This window comes from Lathyrus oleraceus, chromosome 5 (assembly GCF_024323335.1).
Source record: "Lathyrus oleraceus cultivar Zhongwan6 chromosome 5, CAAS_Psat_ZW6_1.0, whole genome shotgun sequence".
Classification (NCBI taxonomy): Eukaryota; Viridiplantae; Streptophyta; class Magnoliopsida; order Fabales; family Fabaceae; genus Lathyrus; species Lathyrus oleraceus.
The window spans coordinates 623,781,015-623,799,780 of record NC_066583.1 but is presented as its reverse complement, the minus strand read 5'-3'; the positions used below and the strand labels follow the sequence as shown (position 1 = coordinate 623,799,780).

At 33.8% G+C, this 18,766-nt stretch overlaps 7 non-coding genes across 7 annotated transcripts; all 7 read left to right on the top strand.

Moving 5' to 3' along the window:
* The first annotated feature begins 5,241 nt into the window (after positions 1–5,241).
* On the top strand, positions 5,242–5,327 carry TRNAY-GUA (transfer RNA tyrosine (anticodon GUA)). Its single transcript is given in 2 exon segments — positions 5,242–5,278; positions 5,292–5,327. It is a non-coding gene; the product is annotated as a tRNA-Tyr (tRNA).
* Positions 5,328–11,987: 6,660 nt separating this feature from the next.
* TRNAY-GUA (transfer RNA tyrosine (anticodon GUA)) lies at positions 11,988–12,073 on the top strand. Its single transcript is given in 2 exon segments — positions 11,988–12,024; positions 12,038–12,073. It is a non-coding gene; the product is annotated as a tRNA-Tyr (tRNA).
* Positions 12,074–13,063: 990 nt separating this feature from the next.
* TRNAY-GUA (transfer RNA tyrosine (anticodon GUA)) lies at positions 13,064–13,149 on the top strand. Its single transcript is given in 2 exon segments — positions 13,064–13,100; positions 13,114–13,149. It is a non-coding gene; the product is annotated as a tRNA-Tyr (tRNA).
* A 996-nt stretch (positions 13,150–14,145) lies between these two features.
* Positions 14,146–14,231, top strand: TRNAY-GUA (transfer RNA tyrosine (anticodon GUA)). Its single transcript is given in 2 exon segments — positions 14,146–14,182; positions 14,196–14,231. It is a non-coding gene; the product is annotated as a tRNA-Tyr (tRNA).
* A 1,037-nt stretch (positions 14,232–15,268) lies between these two features.
* Positions 15,269–15,354, top strand: TRNAY-GUA (transfer RNA tyrosine (anticodon GUA)). Its single transcript is given in 2 exon segments — positions 15,269–15,305; positions 15,319–15,354. It is a non-coding gene; the product is annotated as a tRNA-Tyr (tRNA).
* Positions 15,355–17,510: 2,156 nt separating this feature from the next.
* TRNAY-GUA (transfer RNA tyrosine (anticodon GUA)) lies at positions 17,511–17,596 on the top strand. Its single transcript is given in 2 exon segments — positions 17,511–17,547; positions 17,561–17,596. It is a non-coding gene; the product is annotated as a tRNA-Tyr (tRNA).
* Positions 17,597–18,587: 991 nt separating this feature from the next.
* On the top strand, positions 18,588–18,673 carry TRNAY-GUA (transfer RNA tyrosine (anticodon GUA)). The gene is given in 2 exon segments: positions 18,588–18,624; positions 18,638–18,673. It is a non-coding gene; the product is annotated as a tRNA-Tyr (tRNA).
* Positions 18,674–18,766: the final 93 nt, after the last annotated feature.

Here is an 18,766-nt window from a genome sequence, read left to right as displayed (position 1 = left end):
TTAGTATGGATTTTGTTTCTGGTTTACCGAGGACAATTAAGAATTTTGAAGCTATTTGGGTGATTGTTGACAGATTGACAAAGTCGGCTCATTTCATTCCGATTAGAATGGATTATCCGTTAGAAAAATTGGCTGAGTTGTATATTGAGAAGATTGTAAGTCTGCATGGTATTCCGTCGAGTATTGTTTCGGACAGAGATCCTAGATTTACATCGAAATTCTGGGAAGGTTTGCAGAGAGCTTTGGGAACTAAGCTGAGACTGAGTTCTGCATATCATCCGCAGACTGACGGTCAGACTGAGAGGACGATTCAGTCATTAGAGGATCTTTTGAGAGCTTGTGTTTTGGAAAAGGGAGGTGCTTGGGATTGTTATTTGCCTTTGATTGAGTTTACCTACAACAATAGTTTTCATTCGAGTATTGGTATGGCACCGTTTGAAGCTTTGTATGGTAGGAGATGTCGGACACCGTTATGTTGGTATGAGTCCGGTGAGAGTGCTGTGATTGGACCGGAGATTATTCAACAAACTACGGAAAGGATTAAGATGATTCAGGAGAAGATGAGAATTGCTCAGAGTCGTCAGAAGAGTTATCATGATAAGAGGAGGAAGTCACTTGATGTTCCAAGAGGGGGATCATGTGTTTCTTCGTGTCACTCCGATAACTGGTGTTGGTCGAGCTTTGAAGTCGAAGAAGTTGACACCGCGATTTATTGGTCCTTATCAGATTTTGGAGAGGATAGGAGAAGTAGCCTATCGTATCGCTTTACCGCCGTCACTTGCGAATTTGCATGAGGTTTTTCATGTGTCTCAGTTGAGGAGGTATATTCATGATCCGTCGCATGTGATCCAAGTAGATGATGTACAGGTGAGAGATAACCTGACTGTTGAAACATCGCCTATGAGGATTGAGGATCGAGAGTTGAAGCAGTTGCGGGGTAAAGAGATTGCCTTAGTGAAGGTAGCTTGGGGAGGACCAGCAGGTGGCAATGTGACTTGGGAGCTGGAGAGTCAGATGAAAGAGTCCTATCCAGAGTTATTTGCTGAGGTATGTTTTCGAGGACGAAAACTCTTTTAGTGGGGGAGAGTTGTAACACCCCAAATAAAGAAAAAAGAATTATTTAATTAAGTTGATAATATAATTATTAATTTAATTAAATAAATTGGATTATTGGATTATTATTATTATTATTATTATTATTATTTTGGAATAATAATAATTGGAATATATATATAAGTGGGAATAAAGAAAAGGGTTTCATTCTTAACAAAGAAATTTCACGTAAAACTCAGAGAAGCTGCAGAGAAGAGGAAAAAGGGCAAAGAGCCGAAAAGCACGGTTGAGGAACGGAAAAGCTAAAGCTTAGAGAATTGCCGGATTATCTCAGGTAAGGGGGGTTTATCGTCGTTTAATGGGTATTATAGAATAACATGTCATGGGTAGTGAGAAGCCGTTGATTTTAACCCTAATTGGAACTGTATATGCTGAAATTGACGTTGAATAAACCGTGTTAAAAACTGTAAATTGAATTGATAGTTGTGTGAGTCGAAAATGTTAGACCAGGGTACGAATCCCAATTAAAAACTTGAATCGGCGCTACCAATTTACCGGACGAATGGTTCTGTTTAGAGATGGTTGTAGTTGAGGAAACGGCCGGAAAACCTGATCTGCGTGAAGCTAACAGAACTTTGGAATAACTCAGAAAAACTGAGTCTGCGCGCGAGCGGTCGACCATAGGGTCGGCGTGCGCTGACCCGTGGGGCATGCGCCGACTGCATGCGTCGACGCAAGGCATTTTGGCGCCGACCCGTGAGTTAAGCGTCGACCCCATGCGTCGACGCAAGGGGCCTTTGCGCCGACTCCCTCCAGTTGAGCAGAGTCTTTGCAGTATGGAAAAATAGTTGATTTTATGTTGTGAATGCAATTGGTAGCTGGCCTATTGTAGTTAATTTCGATGAATGAATCATTGGGTTATGTGTGAAAAGTTGATGTAGATATGATGAAAAGCTGAATTCAAGTTGTTTTGTTGAAAATCCTGAGTTGTAGGCTGATGAGCCAAAGTTGATTTAAGTTGCTTGTTGAAAATATTAAGTTGTAGGCTGATGAGCCAAAGTTGATTATGAGTTGTTTTGTTGACAAGCTGTTGTGTGGCTATTATTATTATGTTGTTGAACTTTCAAGTCGTACCTGACATATACATTCATATGCATTAAGTCGGAGCTTTGTCTCACACCACGTTGGCCTGGATTGGCAAAATTATGGGGCTTTTGCTCACACCACGTTGGCCTGGATTGGCAAATTTTTAAGTTGAAAGTTGAAGGCTTATGCCTTGATGCCCACCAAACTGGCAATGATTTTAAGTTGGGAGTTTTACTCCAAATGGTACCACATGCATGAAGAGTCGAGTCTCATTGAGTTGCATTTTATGTTGTTATTGAGTTGCCTTTACGTTGTGTTTGAATATGATAATTGAGTTGACTGTGCCGTTGCCTAATGCATGATATAATTAGGGTGATTAACGTGTAGAATTACTTAACATAACATGATAAATTATAATACTTGTTATATCGATTGAGGAACTCACCCTTACAGCTATATTTTTCAGGTAACGAGCAGTGAGTCGAATAGAAGCTAGTGCTTGAAGTCTAGTGTGGTTAGAGGGTCATGCTCTGATAGATGTAACATCGGGACGGGATGTTTGAATTGTTGAATAAATGTTAATTTTGATGAATTACAGAGGTTGAAATATTTTATCCGCTGCGTATTGTTAAAGAAGTTTTATGTTGAATAAAATTGAGCATGACTGATTTTATATTGACTTTTGTGAAGAAGTTGTTATGTGACACCCTTGGGTTGCAATATTTACTCTGATATGTATGATTTAATTGTTGTTGTTTTAATTAAATATTTGGGGTATTTAGAAGGGTGTTACACCCTCCATATCTCATAGTGAGTGATCTTGGTAAGCGACAAGTTTGTTAGTCGATTGTGAATATGACAAGCAATATTCATTACTTCTACCCCAAATGGATGTGGTTTATGTTTAACATGGACCATAAGTCTCGACATTTCTTGCAAAGCACGATTCTTCCTTTTGACAATCTCATTCTACAGAGGTGTGACGAGGAGAGATAACTCATGGGAAATCCCTTTAGTAGTGCAAAATCAAGAGAAGCCATAGTTGTCAAATTCTTTGTCATGGTCGTTTTGAATGCTAATGATCTTGTCAATCTCTTATCCTTTTTCATGTTCCAAACAAAGACAAAGAGTTTCAATTTCATGTTAACTTTGAATTAATTGATATAAACAAAATTTTAATATAACTTATACAAATGTATTTACTACATTAAAATGATAATCTTAGCACCTCACCTAAACAATACACACAAATTACGTGCCCCGTGTTTTAAACAATTATATTCTTAGTTATAAACGAAGGAAATCAACAACCGAACTTGGCTCAGTTGGTAGAACGGAGGACTATAGTTGTCAAACAAACATCCTTAGGTCACTAGTTCGAATTCGGTAGGTCGGATCAAAATTTTACATTTCTCTTTTTATCTATCAATGAAACTCAAAACATAATAAATCATTGTTGAACATGGGACTCCACTCATAAGAGGGAGGTGAATTGTGTGTTTCATAAAAACTGAAGTTTGAAAAACTTTTATCATTATTTTCAAAGTTGAAAAACATTTTGAATATGTTTTTAATAAATTATCAGCGGAAATATAAATAAGAAATAAATTATCAGCGGAATATCAAACACGGGAGAGAAGAGATTAATCATCCTTCCAAACAGCGGATTGAAGCAGTTAGGCTTCTTTCTAAATACTAACTTGAATCAAGTGTAATGCTAAGCATATGAAAATATTTAACGTTGGGATTCATCCACCTCCATATCTCATAGTGAGTGATCTTGGTACACGACAAGTTTGTTTGTCGATTGTAAATATGACAAGCAATATTCATTACTTCTACCCCAAATGGATGTGGGATAGGTTTGACATGGACCATAACTCTAGACATTTCTTGCAAAGCACGATTCTTCCTTTTGACAATCTCATTCTACTGAGGTGTGACGATGACAGATTACTCATGGGAAATCCTTTTAGTAGTGCAAAATCAAGAGAAGCCATAGTTCTCAAAATCTTTGTCATGGTCGTTTTGAATGCTAATGATCTTGTCAATCTCTTATCCTTTTTCATGTTCCAAACAAAGACAAAGAGTTTCAATTTCAAGTTAATTTTGAATTAATTGATATAAACAAAATTTTATTATAACTTATATAAATGTCTTTACTACATTAAAATAATAATCTTGGTCACCTCACCTACAGAATACACACAAATTACATGCGGTGTTTTACACAATTGTATTCTTAGTTATAAAAAAACGCAATCAACAACCGAACATAGCTCATTTGGTAGAACGGAGGATTAAAGTTGTCAAACAGACATCCTTAGGTCACTGGTTCGAATCCAGTAGGTCGAATCAAAATTTTACATTTCTCTTTTTATCTATCAATGAAACTTAAAACATAATAAATCATCGCCAACAATTATATATGTTCGGTCAAAGTGAAGTAACCTAATTCTCTCTGCAAGATTTGATCTTGAGAGTATAGAATAATTAATATGAGTGGGTTGAAGCAGTTAGTCTTATTTCCAAATAGTGACTTGAATAAAGTGTAATGATAAACATATGAAAATATTTAACATGGGCTTCATCCCCCTCCATATCTCATAGTGAGTGATCTTGGTAAGCGACAAGTTTGTTAGTCGATTGTGAATATGAATAGCAATATTCATTACTTCTACCCCAAATAGATGTGGTATATGTTTTACATGGACCATAAGTCTCGACATTTCTTGCAAAGCACGATTATTCCTTTTGACAATATCATTCTACATAGGTGTAACGAGGACAGATAACTCATGGGAAATCCCTTTAGTAGTGCAAAATCAAGAGAAGCCATAGTTCTCAAATTCTTTGTCATGGTCGTTTTGAATGCTAATGATCTTGTCAATCTCTTATCCTTTTTCATGTTCCAAACAAAGACATTCAATTTCATGTTAACTTTGAATTAATTGATATAAACAAAATTTTAATATAACTTATATAAATGTGTTTACTACATTAAAATAATAATCTTGGTCACCTCACCTACAGAATACACACAAATTACATGCGGTGTTTTACACAATTGTATTCTAAGTTATAAAAAAACACAATCAACGACCGACCTTAGCTCAGTTGGTAGAGCGGAGGACTGTAGTTGTCAAACAGACATCCTTAGGTCACTGGTTTGAATCCGGTAGGTCGGATTAAAATTTTAAATTTCTCTTTTTATCTATCAATGAAACTCAAAACATAATAAATCATTGTTGAACATGGGACTCCACTCATAAGAGGGAGGTGAATTTTGTGTTTCATAAAAACTGTAGTTTGAAAAACTTTTATAATCATTTTCAAAGTTGAAAAACATTTTGATTATGTTTTTAATAAATTATCAGTGGAAATATAAATAAGCAAAAAATAGAGAGTTGATGATTAGAGATTATAACGCCAACAATTATAGAAGTTCGGCCAAAGTGAAGTGACCTAAATCTCTCTGCAAGATTTAATCTTGAGAGTATACAGTAATTCATATGAGTGGGTTGAACTATTGAACTCCTTTATACAAGGGATATGAAGTTTCGAGTTAACTTCCAACAGAATATCAAACACCGGAGAGAAGAGATTAATCATCCTTCCAAAAAGCGGATTGAAGCAGTTAGGCTTCTTTCCAAATAGTAATTTGAATCAAGTGTAATGCTAAACATATGAAAATATTTAACGTTGGGATTCATCCACCTCCATATCTCATAGTGAGTGATCTTGGTACACGACAAGTTTGTTTGTCGATTGTAAATATGACAAGCAATATTCATTACTTCTACCCCAAATGGATGTGGGATAGGTTTGACATGGACCATAACTCTCGACATTTCTTGCAAAGCATGATTCTTCCTTTTGACAATCTCATTCTACTGAGGTTTGACGATGAAAGATTACTCATGGGAAATCCTTTTAGTAGTGCGAAATCAAGAGAAGCCATAGTTCTCAAATTCTTTGTCATGGTCGTTTTGAATGCTAATGATCTTGTCAATCTCTTATCCTTTTTCATGTTCCAAACAAAGACAAAGAGTTTCAATTTCATGTTAATTTTGAATTAATTGATATAAACAAAATTTTATTATAACTTATATAAATGTCTTTACTTCATTAAAATAATAATCTTGGTCACCTCACCTACAGAATACACACAAATTACATGCGGTGTTTTACACAATTGTATTCTTAGTTATAAAAAACACAATCAACAACCAACCTTAGCTCAGTTGGTAGAGCGGAGGACTGTAGTTGTCAAACAGACATCTTTAGGTCACTGGTTCGAATCCGATAGGTCGGATCAAAATTTTACATTTCTCTTTTTATCTATCAATGAAACTCAAAACATAATAAATCATTGCGGCAATTATATATGTTCGGTCAAAGTGAAGTGACCTAATTCTCTCTGCAAGATTAGATCTTGAGAGTATAGAATAATTCATATGAGTGGGTTGAACTATTGAACTCCTTTATACAAGGGATATGATGTTTCGAGCTAACTTACAACAAAACATTAAACACCGGAGAGAAGAGATTAATCATCCTTCAAACTGCGGATTGAAGGAGTTAGTCTTATTTCCAAATAGTGACTTGAATAAAGTGTAATGTAAAGTGACCTAAATCTCTCTCCAAGATTTGATCTTGAGAGTATAGAATAATTCATATGAATGGGTTGAACTATTGAACTCCTTTATACAAGGGATATGAAGTTTCGAGCTAACTTACAACTAAACATTAAACACCGGAGAGAAGAGATTAATCGTCCTTCCAAACAGCGGATTGAAGCAGTTAGTCTTATTTCCAAATAGTGACTTGAATAAAGTGTAATGCTAAACATATGAAAATATTTAACATGGGCTTCATCCCCCTCCGTATCTCATAGTGAGTGATCTTGGTAAGCGACAAGTTTGTTAGTCGATTGTGAATATGACAAGCAATATTCATTACTTCTACCCCAAATGGATGTGGTATATGTTTGACATGGACCATAAGTCTCGACATTTCTTGCAAAGCACGATTCTTCCTTTTGACAATCTCATTCTACAGAGGTGTAACGAGGACAGATAACTCATGGGAAATCCCTTTAGTAGTGCAAAATCAAGAGAAGTCATAGTTCTCAAATTCTTTGTCATGGTCGTTTTGAATGCTAATGATCTTGTCAATCTCTTATCCTTTTTCATGTTCCAAACAAAGACAAAGAGTTTCAATTTCATTTTAACTTTGAATTAATTGATATAAACAAAATTTTAATATAACTTATATAAATGTCTTTACTACATTAAAATAATAATCTTGGTCACCTCACCTACAGAATACACACAAATTACATGCGGTGTTTTACACAATTGTATTCTTAGTTATAAAAAATGCAATCAACAAGCGACCTTAGCTCAGTTGGTAGAGCGGAGGACTGTAGTTGTCAAACAGACATCCTTAGGTCACTGGTTTGAATCTGGTAGGTCGGATTAAAATTTTACATTTCTCATTTTATCTATCAATGAAACTCAAAACATAATAAATCATTGTTGAACATGGGACTCCACTCATAAGAGGGAGATAAATTGTGTGTTTCATAAAAACATTTTAAATATGTTTTAATAAATTAGAAGTGGAAATATAAATAAGCAAAAAATAGAGAGTTCATGATTAGAGATTATAACGCCAGTAATTATAGAAGTTCGGTCAAAGTGAAGTGACCTAAATCTCTTTGCAAGATTTGATCTTGAGAGTATAGAATAATTCATATGAGTGGGTTGAACTATTGAACTCCTTTATACAAGGGATATGAAGTTTCGGGCTAACTTACAACTAAACATTAAACACCAGAGAGAAGAGATTAATCGTCCTTCCAAACAGCGGATTGAAGCAGTTAGTCTTATTTCCAAATAGTGACTTGAATAAAGTGTAATGCTAAACATATGAAAATATTTAACATGGGCTTCATCCCCCTCCATATTTCATAGTTAGTGATCTTGGTAAGCGACAAGTTTGTTAGTCGATTGTGAATATGACAAGCAATATTCATTACTTCTACCCCAAATGGATGTGGTATATGTTTGACATGGACCATAAGTCTCGACATTTCTTGCAAAGCACGATTCTTCCTTTTGACAATCTCATTCTACAGAGGTGTAACGAGGACAGATAACTCATGGGAAATCCCTTTAGTAGTGCAAAATCAAGAGAAGTCATAATTCTCAAATTCTTTGTCATGGTCGTTTTGAATGCTAATGATCTTGTCAATCTCTTATCCTTTTTCATGTTCCAAACAAAGACAAAGAGTTTCAATTTCATGTTAACTTTGAATTAATTGATATAAACAAAATTTTAATATAACTTATATAAATGTCTTTACTACATTAAAATAATAATCTTGGTCAACTCACCTACAGAATACACACAAATTACATGCGGTGTTTTCCACAATTGTATTCTAAGTTATAAAAAACCCGCAATCAACGACCGACCTTAGCTCAGGTGGTAGAGCGGAGGTTTGTAGTTGTCAAACAGACATGTTTAGGACACTGGTTCGAATCCGGTAGGTCGGATCAAAATTTTACATTTCTCTTTTTATCTATCAATGAAACTCAAAACATAATAAATCATTGTTGAACATGGGACTCCACTCATAAGAGGGAGGTGAATAATGTGTTTGATAAAAACTGTAGTTTGAAAAACTTTTATCATTATTTTTAAATTTGAAAAAAAAATTAAATATGTTTTAATAAATTAGCAGTGGAAATATAAATAAGCAAAATATAGAGAGTTGATGATTAGAGATTATAACGCCAACAATTATAGAAGTTCGGTTAAAGTGAAGTGACCTAAATCTCTCTGCAAGATTTGATCTTGAGAGTATAGAATAATTCATGTGAGTGGGTTGAACTATTTAACTCCTTTATACAAGGGATATGAAGTTTCGAGCTAACTTACAACTAAACATTAAACACCGGAGAGAAGAGATTAATCGTCCTTCCAAACAGCGGATTGAAGCAGTTAGTCTTATTTCCAAATAGTGACTTGAATAAAGTGTAATGCTAAACATATGAAAATATTTAACATGGGCTTCATCCCCCTCCATATCTCATAGTGAGTGATCTTGGTAAGCGACAAGTTTGTTAGTCGATTGTGAATATGACAAGCAATATTCATTACTTCTACCCCAAATGGATGTGGTAAATGTTTGACATGGACCATAAGTCTCGACATTTCTTGCAAAGCACGATTCTTCCTTTTGACAATCTCATTCTACAGAGGTGTAACGAGGACAGATAACTCATGGGAAATCCCTTTAGTAGTGCAAAATCAAGAGAAGTCATAGTTCTCAAATTCTTTGTCATGGTCGTTTTGAATGCTAATGATCTTGTCAATCTCTTATCCTTTTTCATGTTCCAAACAAAGACAAAGAGTTTCAATTTCATGTTAACTTTGAATTAATTGATATAAACAAAATTTTAATATAAATTATATAAATGTCTTTACTACATTAAAATAATAATCTTGGTCACCTCACCTATAGAATACACACAAATTACATGCGGTGTTTTACACAATTGTATTCTTAGTTATAAAAAATGCAATTAACAACCGACCTTAGCTTTGTTGGTAAAGCTGAGGACTGTAGTTGTCAAACAGACATCCTTAAGTCACTGGTTCGAATCCTGTAGGTTGGATTAAAATTTTACATTTCTCTTTTAATCTATCAATGAAACTCAAAACATAATAAATCATTGTTGAACATGGGACTCCACTCATAAGAGGGAGGTGAATTGTGTGTTTCATAAAAACTGTAGTTTGAAAAACTTTTATCATTATTTTTAAATTTGAAATTTTTTTTAAATATGTTTTAATAAATTAGCAGTGGAAATATAAATAAGCAAAAAATAGAGAGTTGATGATTAGAGATTATAACGCCAACAATTATAGAAGTTCGGTCAAAGTGAAGTGACCTAAATCTCTCTGCAAGATTTGATCTTGAGAGTATAGAATAATTCACATGAGTGGGTTGAACTATTGAACTCCTTTATACAAGGGATATGAAGTTTCGAGCTAACTTACAAGTAAACATTAAACACCGGAGAGAAGAGATTAATCGTCCTTCCAAACAGCGGATGGAAGCAGTTAGTCTTATTTCCAAATAGTGACTTGAATAAAGTGTAATGCTAAACATATGAAAATATTTAACATGGGCTTCATCCCCCTCCATATCTCATAGTGAGTGATCTTGGTAAGCGACAAGTTTGTTAGTCGATTGTGAATATGACAAGCAATATTCATTACTTCTACCCCAAATGGATGTGGTAAATGTTTGACATGGACCATAAGTCTCGACATTTCTTGCAAAGCACGATTCTTCCTTTTGACAATCTCATTCTACAGAGGTGTAACGAGGACAGATAACTCATGGGAAATCCCTTTTGTAGTGCAAAATCAAGAGAAGTCATAGTTCTCAAATTCTTTGTCATGGTCGTTTTGAATGCTAATGATCTTGTCAATCTCTTATCCTTTTTCATGTTCCAAACAAAGACAAAGAGTTTCAATTTCATGTTAACTTTGAATTAATTGATATAAACAAAATTTTAATATAACTTATATAAATGTCTTTACTACATTAAAATAATAATCTTGGTCACCTCACCTACAGAATACACACAAATTACATGCGGTGTTTTACACAATTGTATTCTTAGTTATAAAAAATGCAATTAACAACCGACCTTAGCTTTGTTGGTAAAGCTGAGGACTGTAGTTGTCAAACAGACATCCTTAAGTCACTGGTTCGAATCCTGTAGGTTGGATTAAATTTTACATTTCTCTTTTATCTATCAATGAAACTCAAAACATAATAAATCATTGTTGAACATGGGACTCCACTCATAAGAGGGAGGTGAATTGTGTGTTTCATAAAAACTGTAGTTTGAAAAACTTTTATCATTATTTTTAAATTTGAAATTTTTTTTAAATATGTTTTAATAAATTAGCAGTGGAAATATAAATAAGCAAAAATAGAGAGTTGATGATTAGAGATTATAACGCCAACAATTATAGAAGTTCGGTCAAAGTGAAGTGACCTAAATCTCTCTGCAAGATTTGATCTTGAGAGTATAGAATAATTCACATGAGTGGGTTGAACTATTGAACTCCTTTATACAAGGGATATGAAGTTTCGAGCTAACTTACAACTAAACATTAAACACCGGAGAGAAGAGATTAATCGTCCTTCCAAACAGCGGATTGAAGCAGTTAGTCTTATTTCCAAATAGTGACTTGAATAAAGTGTAATGCTAAACATATGAAAATATTTAACATGGGCTTCATCCCCCTCCATATCTCATAGTGAGTGATCTTGGTAAGCGACAAGTTTGTTAGTCGATTGTGAATATGACAAGCAATATTCATTACTTCTACCCCAAATGGATGTGGTAATGTTTGACATGGACCATAAGTCTCGACATTTCTTGCAAAGCACGATTCTTCCTTTTGACAATCTCATTCTACAGAGGTGTAACGAGGACAGATAACTCATGGGAAATCCCTTTAGTAGTGCAAAATCAAGAGAAGTCATAGTTCTCAAATTCTTTGTCATGGTCGTTTTGAATGCTAATGATCTTGTCAATCTCTTATCCTTTTTCATGTTCCAAACAAAGACAAAGAGTTTCAATTTCATGTTAACTTTGAATTAATTGATATAAACAAAATTTTAATATAACTTATATAAATGTCTTTACTACATTAAAATAATAATCTTGGTCACCTCACCTACAGAATACACACAAATTACATGCAGTGTTTTACACAATTGTATTCTTAGTTATAAAAAATGCAATCAACAACCGACCTTAGCTCAGTTGGTAGAGCGGAGGACTGTAGTTGTCAAACAGAAATCCTTAGGTCACTGGTTCAAATCCGGTAGGTCGGATTAAAATTTTGTTGAACATGGGACTCCACTCATAAGAGGGAGGCGAATTGTGTGTTTCATAAAAACTGTAGTTTGAAAAACTTTTATCATTATTTTTAAATTTGAAAAAAAAATTAAATATGTTTTAATAAATTAGTAGTGGAAATATAAATAAGCAAAAAATAGAGAGTTGATGATTAGAGATTATAACGCCAACAATTATAGAAGTTCGGTCAAAGTGAAGTGACCTAAATCTCTCTGCAAGATTTGATCTTGAGAGTATAGAATAATTCATATGAGTGGGTTGAACTATTGAACTCCTTTATACAAGGGATATGAAGTTTCGAGCTAACTTACAACTAAACATTAAACACCGGAGAGAAGAGATTAATCGTCCTTCCAAACAGCGGATTGAAGCAGTTAGTCTTATTTCCAAATAGTGACTTGAATAAAGTGTAATGCTAAACATATGAAAATATTTAACATGGGCTTCATCCCCCTCCATATCTCATAGTGAGTGATCTTGGTAAGCGACAAGTTTGTTAGTCGATTGTGAATATGACAAGCAATATTCATTACTTCTACCCCAAATGGATGTGGTATATGTTTGACATGGACCATAAGTCTCGACATTTCTTGCAAAGCACGATTCTTCCTTTTGACAATCTCATTCTACAGAGGTGTAACGAGGACAGATAACTCATGGGAAATCCCTTTAGTAGTGCAAAATCAAGAGAAGTCATAGTTCTCAAATTCTTTGTCATGGTCGTTTTGAATGCTAATGATCTTGTCAATCTCTTATCCTTTTTCATGTTCCAAACAAAGACAAAGAGTTTCAATTTCATGTTAACTTTGAATTAATTGATATAAACAAAATTTTAATATAACTTATATAAATGTCTTTACTACATTAAAATAATAATCTTGGTCACCTCACCTACAGAATACACACAAATTACATGCGGTGTTTTACACAATTGTATTCTTAGTTATAAAAAATGCAATCAACAACCGACCTTAGCTCAGTTGGTAGAGCGGAGGACTGTAGTTGTCAAACAGACATCCTTAGGTCACTGGTTTGAATCTGGTAGGTCGGATTAAAATTTTACATTTCTCATTTTATCTATCAATGAAACTCAAAACATAATAAATCATTGTTGAACATGGGACTCCACTCATAAGAGGGAGATAAATTGTGTGTTTCATAAAAACATTTTAAATATGTTTTAATAAATTAGAAGTGGAAATATAAATAAGCAAAAAATAGAGAGTTGATGATTAGAGATTATAACGCCAACAATTATAGAAGTTCGGTCAAAGTGAAGTGACCTAAATCTCTCTGCAAGATTTGATCTTGAGAGTATAGAATAATTCATATGAGTGAGTTGAACAATTGAACTCCTTTATACAAGGGATATGAAGTTTCGAGCTAACTTACAACTAAACATTAAACACCAGAGATAAGAGATTAATCGTCCTTCCAAACAGTGGATTGAAGCAGTTAGTCTTATTTCCAAATAGTGACTTGAATAAAGTGTAATGATAAACATATGAAAATATTTAACATGGGCTTCATCCCCCTCCATATTCATAGTGAGTGATCTTGGTAAGCGACAAGTTTGTTAGTCGATTGTGAATATGACAAGCAATATTCATTACTTCTACCCCAAATGGATGTGGTATATGTTTGACATGGACCATAAGTCTCGACATTTCTTGCAAAGCACGATTCTTCCTTTTGACAATCTCATTCTACAGAGGTGTAACGAGGACAGATAACTCATGGGAAATCCCTTTAGTAGTGCAAAATCAAGAGAAGTCATAATTCTCAAATTCTTTGTCATGGTCGTTTTGAATGCTAATGATCTTGTCAATCTCTTATCCTTTTTCATGTTCCAAACAAAGACAAAGAGTTTCAATTTCATGTTAACTTTGAATTAATTGATATAAACAAAATTTTAATATAACTTATATAAATGTCTTTACTACATTAAAATAATAATCTTGGTCACCTCACCTACAGAATACACACAAATTACATGCGGTGTTTTACACAATTGTATTCTAAGTTATAAAAAACCCGCAATCAACAACCGACCTTAGCTCAGGTGGTAGAGCGGAGGACTGTAGTTGTCAAACAGACATCCTTAGGTCACTGGTTCGAATCCGGTAGGTCGGATCAAAATTTTACATTTCTCTTTTATCTATCAATGAAACTCAAAACATAATAAATCATTGTTGAACATGGGACTCCACTCATAAGAGGGAGGTGAATTGTGTGTTTCATAAAAACTGTAGTTTGAAAAACTTTTATCATTATTTTTAAATTTGAAAAAAAAATTAAATATGTTTTAATAAATTAGCAGTGGAAATATAAATAAGCAAAAAATAGAGAGTTGATGATTAGAGATTATAACGCCAACAATTATAGAAGTTCGGTCAAAGTGAAGTGACCTAAATCTCTCTGCAAGATTTGATCTTGAGAGTATAGAATAATTCATATGAGTGGGTTGAACTATTGAACTCCTTTATACAAGGGATATGAAGTTTCGAGCTAACTTACAACTAAACATTAAACACCGGAGAGAAGAGATTAATCGTCCTTCCAAACAGCGGATTGAAGCAGTTAGTCTTATTTCCAAATAGTGACTTGAATAAAGTGTAATGCTAAACATATGAAAATATTTAACATGGGCTTCATCCCCCTCCATATCTCATAGTGAGTGATCTTGGTAAGCGACAAGTTTGTTAGTCGATTGTGAATATGACAAGCAATATTCATTACTTCTACCCCAAATGGATGTGGTATATGTTTGACATGGACCATAAGTCTCGACATTTCTTGCAAAGCACGATTCTTCCTTTTGACAATCTCATTCTACAGAGGTGTAACGAGGACAGATAACTCATGGGAAATCCCTTTAGTAGTGCAAAATCAAGAGAAGTCATAGTTCTCAAATTCTTTGTCATGGTCGTTTTGAATGCTAATGATCTTGTCAATCTCTTATCCTTTTTCATGTTCCAAACAAAGACAAAGAGTTTCAATTTCATGTTAACTTTGAATTAATTGATATAAACAAAATTTTAATATAACTTATATAAATGTCTTTACTACATTAAAATAATAATCTTGGTCACCTCACCTACAGAATACACACAAATTACATGCGGTGTTTTACACAATTGTATTCTTAGTTATAAAAAATGCAATAACAACCGACCTTAGCTCAGTTGGTAGAGCGGAGGACTGTAGTTGTCAAACAGACATCCTTAGGTCACTGGTTCGAATCCGGTAGGTCGGATTAAAAATTTACATTTCTCTTTTAATCTATCAATGAAACTCAAAACATAATAAATCATTATTGAACATGGGACTCCACTCATAAGAGGGAGGTGAATTGTGTGTTTCATAAAAACTGTAGTTTGAAAAACTTTTATCATTATTTTAAATTTGAAATTTTTTTAAATATGTTTTAATAAATTAGCAGTGGAAATATAAATAAGCAAAAAATAGAGAGTTGATGATTAGAGATTATAACGCCAACAATTATAGAAGTTCGGTCAAAGTGAAGTGACCTAAATCTCTCTGCAAGATTTGATCTTGAGAGTATAGAATAATTCACATGAGTGGGTTGAACTATTGAACTCCTTTATACAAGGGATATGAAGTTTCGAGCTAACTTACAACTAAACATTAAACACCGGAGAGAAGAGATTAATCGTCCTTCCAAACAGCGGATTGAAGCAGTTAGTCTTATTTCCAAATAGTGACTTGAATAAAGTGTAATGCTAAACATATGAAAATATTTAACATGGGCTTCATCCCCCTCCATATCTCATAGTGAGTGATCTTGGTAAGCGACAAGTTTGTTAGTCGATTGTGAATATGACAAGCAATATTCATTACTTCTACCCCAAATGGATGTGGTAATGTTTGACATGGACCATAAGTCTCGACATTTCTTGCAAAGCACGATTCTTCCTTTTGACAATCTCATTCTACAGAGGTGTAACGAGGACAGATAACTCATGGGAAATCCCTTTAGTAGTGCAAAATCAAGAGAAGTCATAGTTCTCAAATTCTTTGTCATGGTCGTTTTGAATGCTAATGATCTTGTCAATCTCTTATCCTTTTTCATGTTCCAAACAAAGACAAAGAGTTTCAATTTCATGTTAACTTTGAATTAATTGATATAAACAAATTTTAATATAACTTATATAAATGTCTTTACTACATTAAAATAATAATCTTGGTCACCTCACCTACAGAATACACACAAATTACATGCGGTGTTTTACACAATTGTATTCTTAGTTATAAAAAATGCAATCAACAACCGACCTTAGCTCAGTTGGTAAGCGGAGGACTGTAGTTGTCAAACAGACATCCTTAGGTCACTGGTTCGAATCCGGTAGGTCGGATTAAAATTTTACATTTCTCTTTAATCTATCAATGAAACTCAAAACATAATAAATCATTGTTGAACATGGGACTCCACTCATAAGAGGGAGGTGAATTGTGTGTTTCATAAAAACTGTAGTTTGAAAAACTTTTATCATTATTTTTAAATTTGAAATTTTTTTTAAATATGTTTTAATAAATTAGCAGTGGAAATATAAATAAGCAAAAATAGAGAGTTGATGATTAGAGATTATAACGCCAACAATTATAGAAGTTCGGTCAAAGTGAAGTGACCTAAATCTCTCTGCAAGATTTGATCTTGAGAGTATAGAATAATTCACATGAGTGGGTTGAACTATTGAACTCCTTTATACAAGGGATATGAAGTTTCGAGCTAACTTACAACTAAACATTAAACACCGGAGAGAAGAGATTAATCGTCCTTCCAAACAGCGGATTGAAGCAGTTAGTCTTATTTCCAAATAGTGACTTGAATAAAGTGTAATGCTAAACATATGAAAATATTTAACATGGGCTTCATCCCCCTCCATATCTCATAGTGAGTGATCTTGGTAAGCGACAAGTTTGTTAGTCGATTGTGAATATGACAAGCAATATTCATTACTTCTACCCCAAATGGATGTGGTATATGTTTGACATGGACCATAAGTCTCGACATTTCTTGCAAAGCACGATTCTTCCTTTTGACAATCTCATTCTACAGAGGTGTAACGAGGACAGATAACTCATGGGAAATCCCTTTAGTAGTGCAAAATCAAGAGAAGTCATAGTTCTCAAATTCTTTGTCATGGTCGTTTTGAATGCTAATGATCTTGTCAATCTCTTATCCTTTTTCATGTTCCAAACAAAGACAAAGAGTTTCAATTTCATGTTAACTTTGAATTAATTGATATAACAAAATTTTAATATAACTTATATAAATGTCTTTACTACATTAAAATAATAATCTTGGTCACCTCACCTACAGAATACACACAAATTACATGCGGTGTTTTACACAATTGTATTCTTAGTTATAAAAAATGCAATCAACAACCGACCTTAGCTCAGTTGGTAGAGCGGAGGACTGTAGTTGTCAAACAGACATCCTTAGGTCACTGGTTCAAATCCGGTAGGTCGGATTAAAATTTTGTTGAACATGGGACTCCACTCATAAGAGGGAGGCGAATTGTGTGTTTCATAAAAACTGTAGTTTGAAAAACTTTTATCATTATTTTTAAATTTGAAAAAAAAATTAAATATGTTTTAATAAATTAGTAGTGGAAATATAAATAAGCAAAAAAATAGAGAGTTGATGATTAGAGATTATAACGCCAACAATTATAGAAGTTCGGTCAAAGTGAAGTGACCTAAATCTCTCTGCAAGATTTGATCTTGAGAGTATAGAATAATTCATATGAGTGGGTTGAACTATTGAACTCCTTTATACAAGGGATATGAAGTTTCGAGCTTACTTACAACTAAACATTAAACACCGGAGAGAAGAGATTAATCGTCCTTCAAAACAGCGGATTGAAGCAGTTAGTCTTATTTCCAAATAGTGACTTGAATAAAGTGTAATGCTAAACATATGAAAATATTTAACATGGGCTTCATCCCCCTCCATATCTCATAGTGAGTGATCTTGGTAAGCGACAAGTTTGTTAGTCGATTGTGAATATGACAAGCAATATTCATTACTTCTACCCCAAATGGATGTGGTATATGTTTGACATGGACCATAAGTCTCGACATTTCTTGCAAAGCACGATTCTTCCTTTTGACAATCTCATTCTACAGAGGTGTAACGAGGACAGATAACTCATGGGAAATCCCTTTAGTAGTGCAAAATCAAGAGAAGTCATAGTTCTCAAATTCTTTGTCATGGTCGTTTTGAATGCTAATGATCTTGTCAATCTCTTATCCTTTTTCATGTTCCAAACAAAGACAAAGAGTTTCAATTTCATGTTAACTTTGAATTAATTGATATAAACAAAATTTTAATATAACTTATATAAATGTCTTTACTACATTAAAATAATAATCTTGGTCACCTCACCTACAGAATACACACAAATTACATGCGGTGTTTTACACAATTGTATTCTTAGTTATAAAAAATGCAATCAACAACCGACCTTAGCTCAGTTGGTAGAGCGGAGGACTGTAGTTGTCAAACAGACATCCTTAGGTCACTGGTTCAAATCCGGTAGGTCGGATTAAAATTTGTTGAACATGGGACTCCACTCATAAGAGGGAGGTGAATTGTGTGTTTCATAAAACTGTAGTTTGAAAAACTTTTATCATTATTT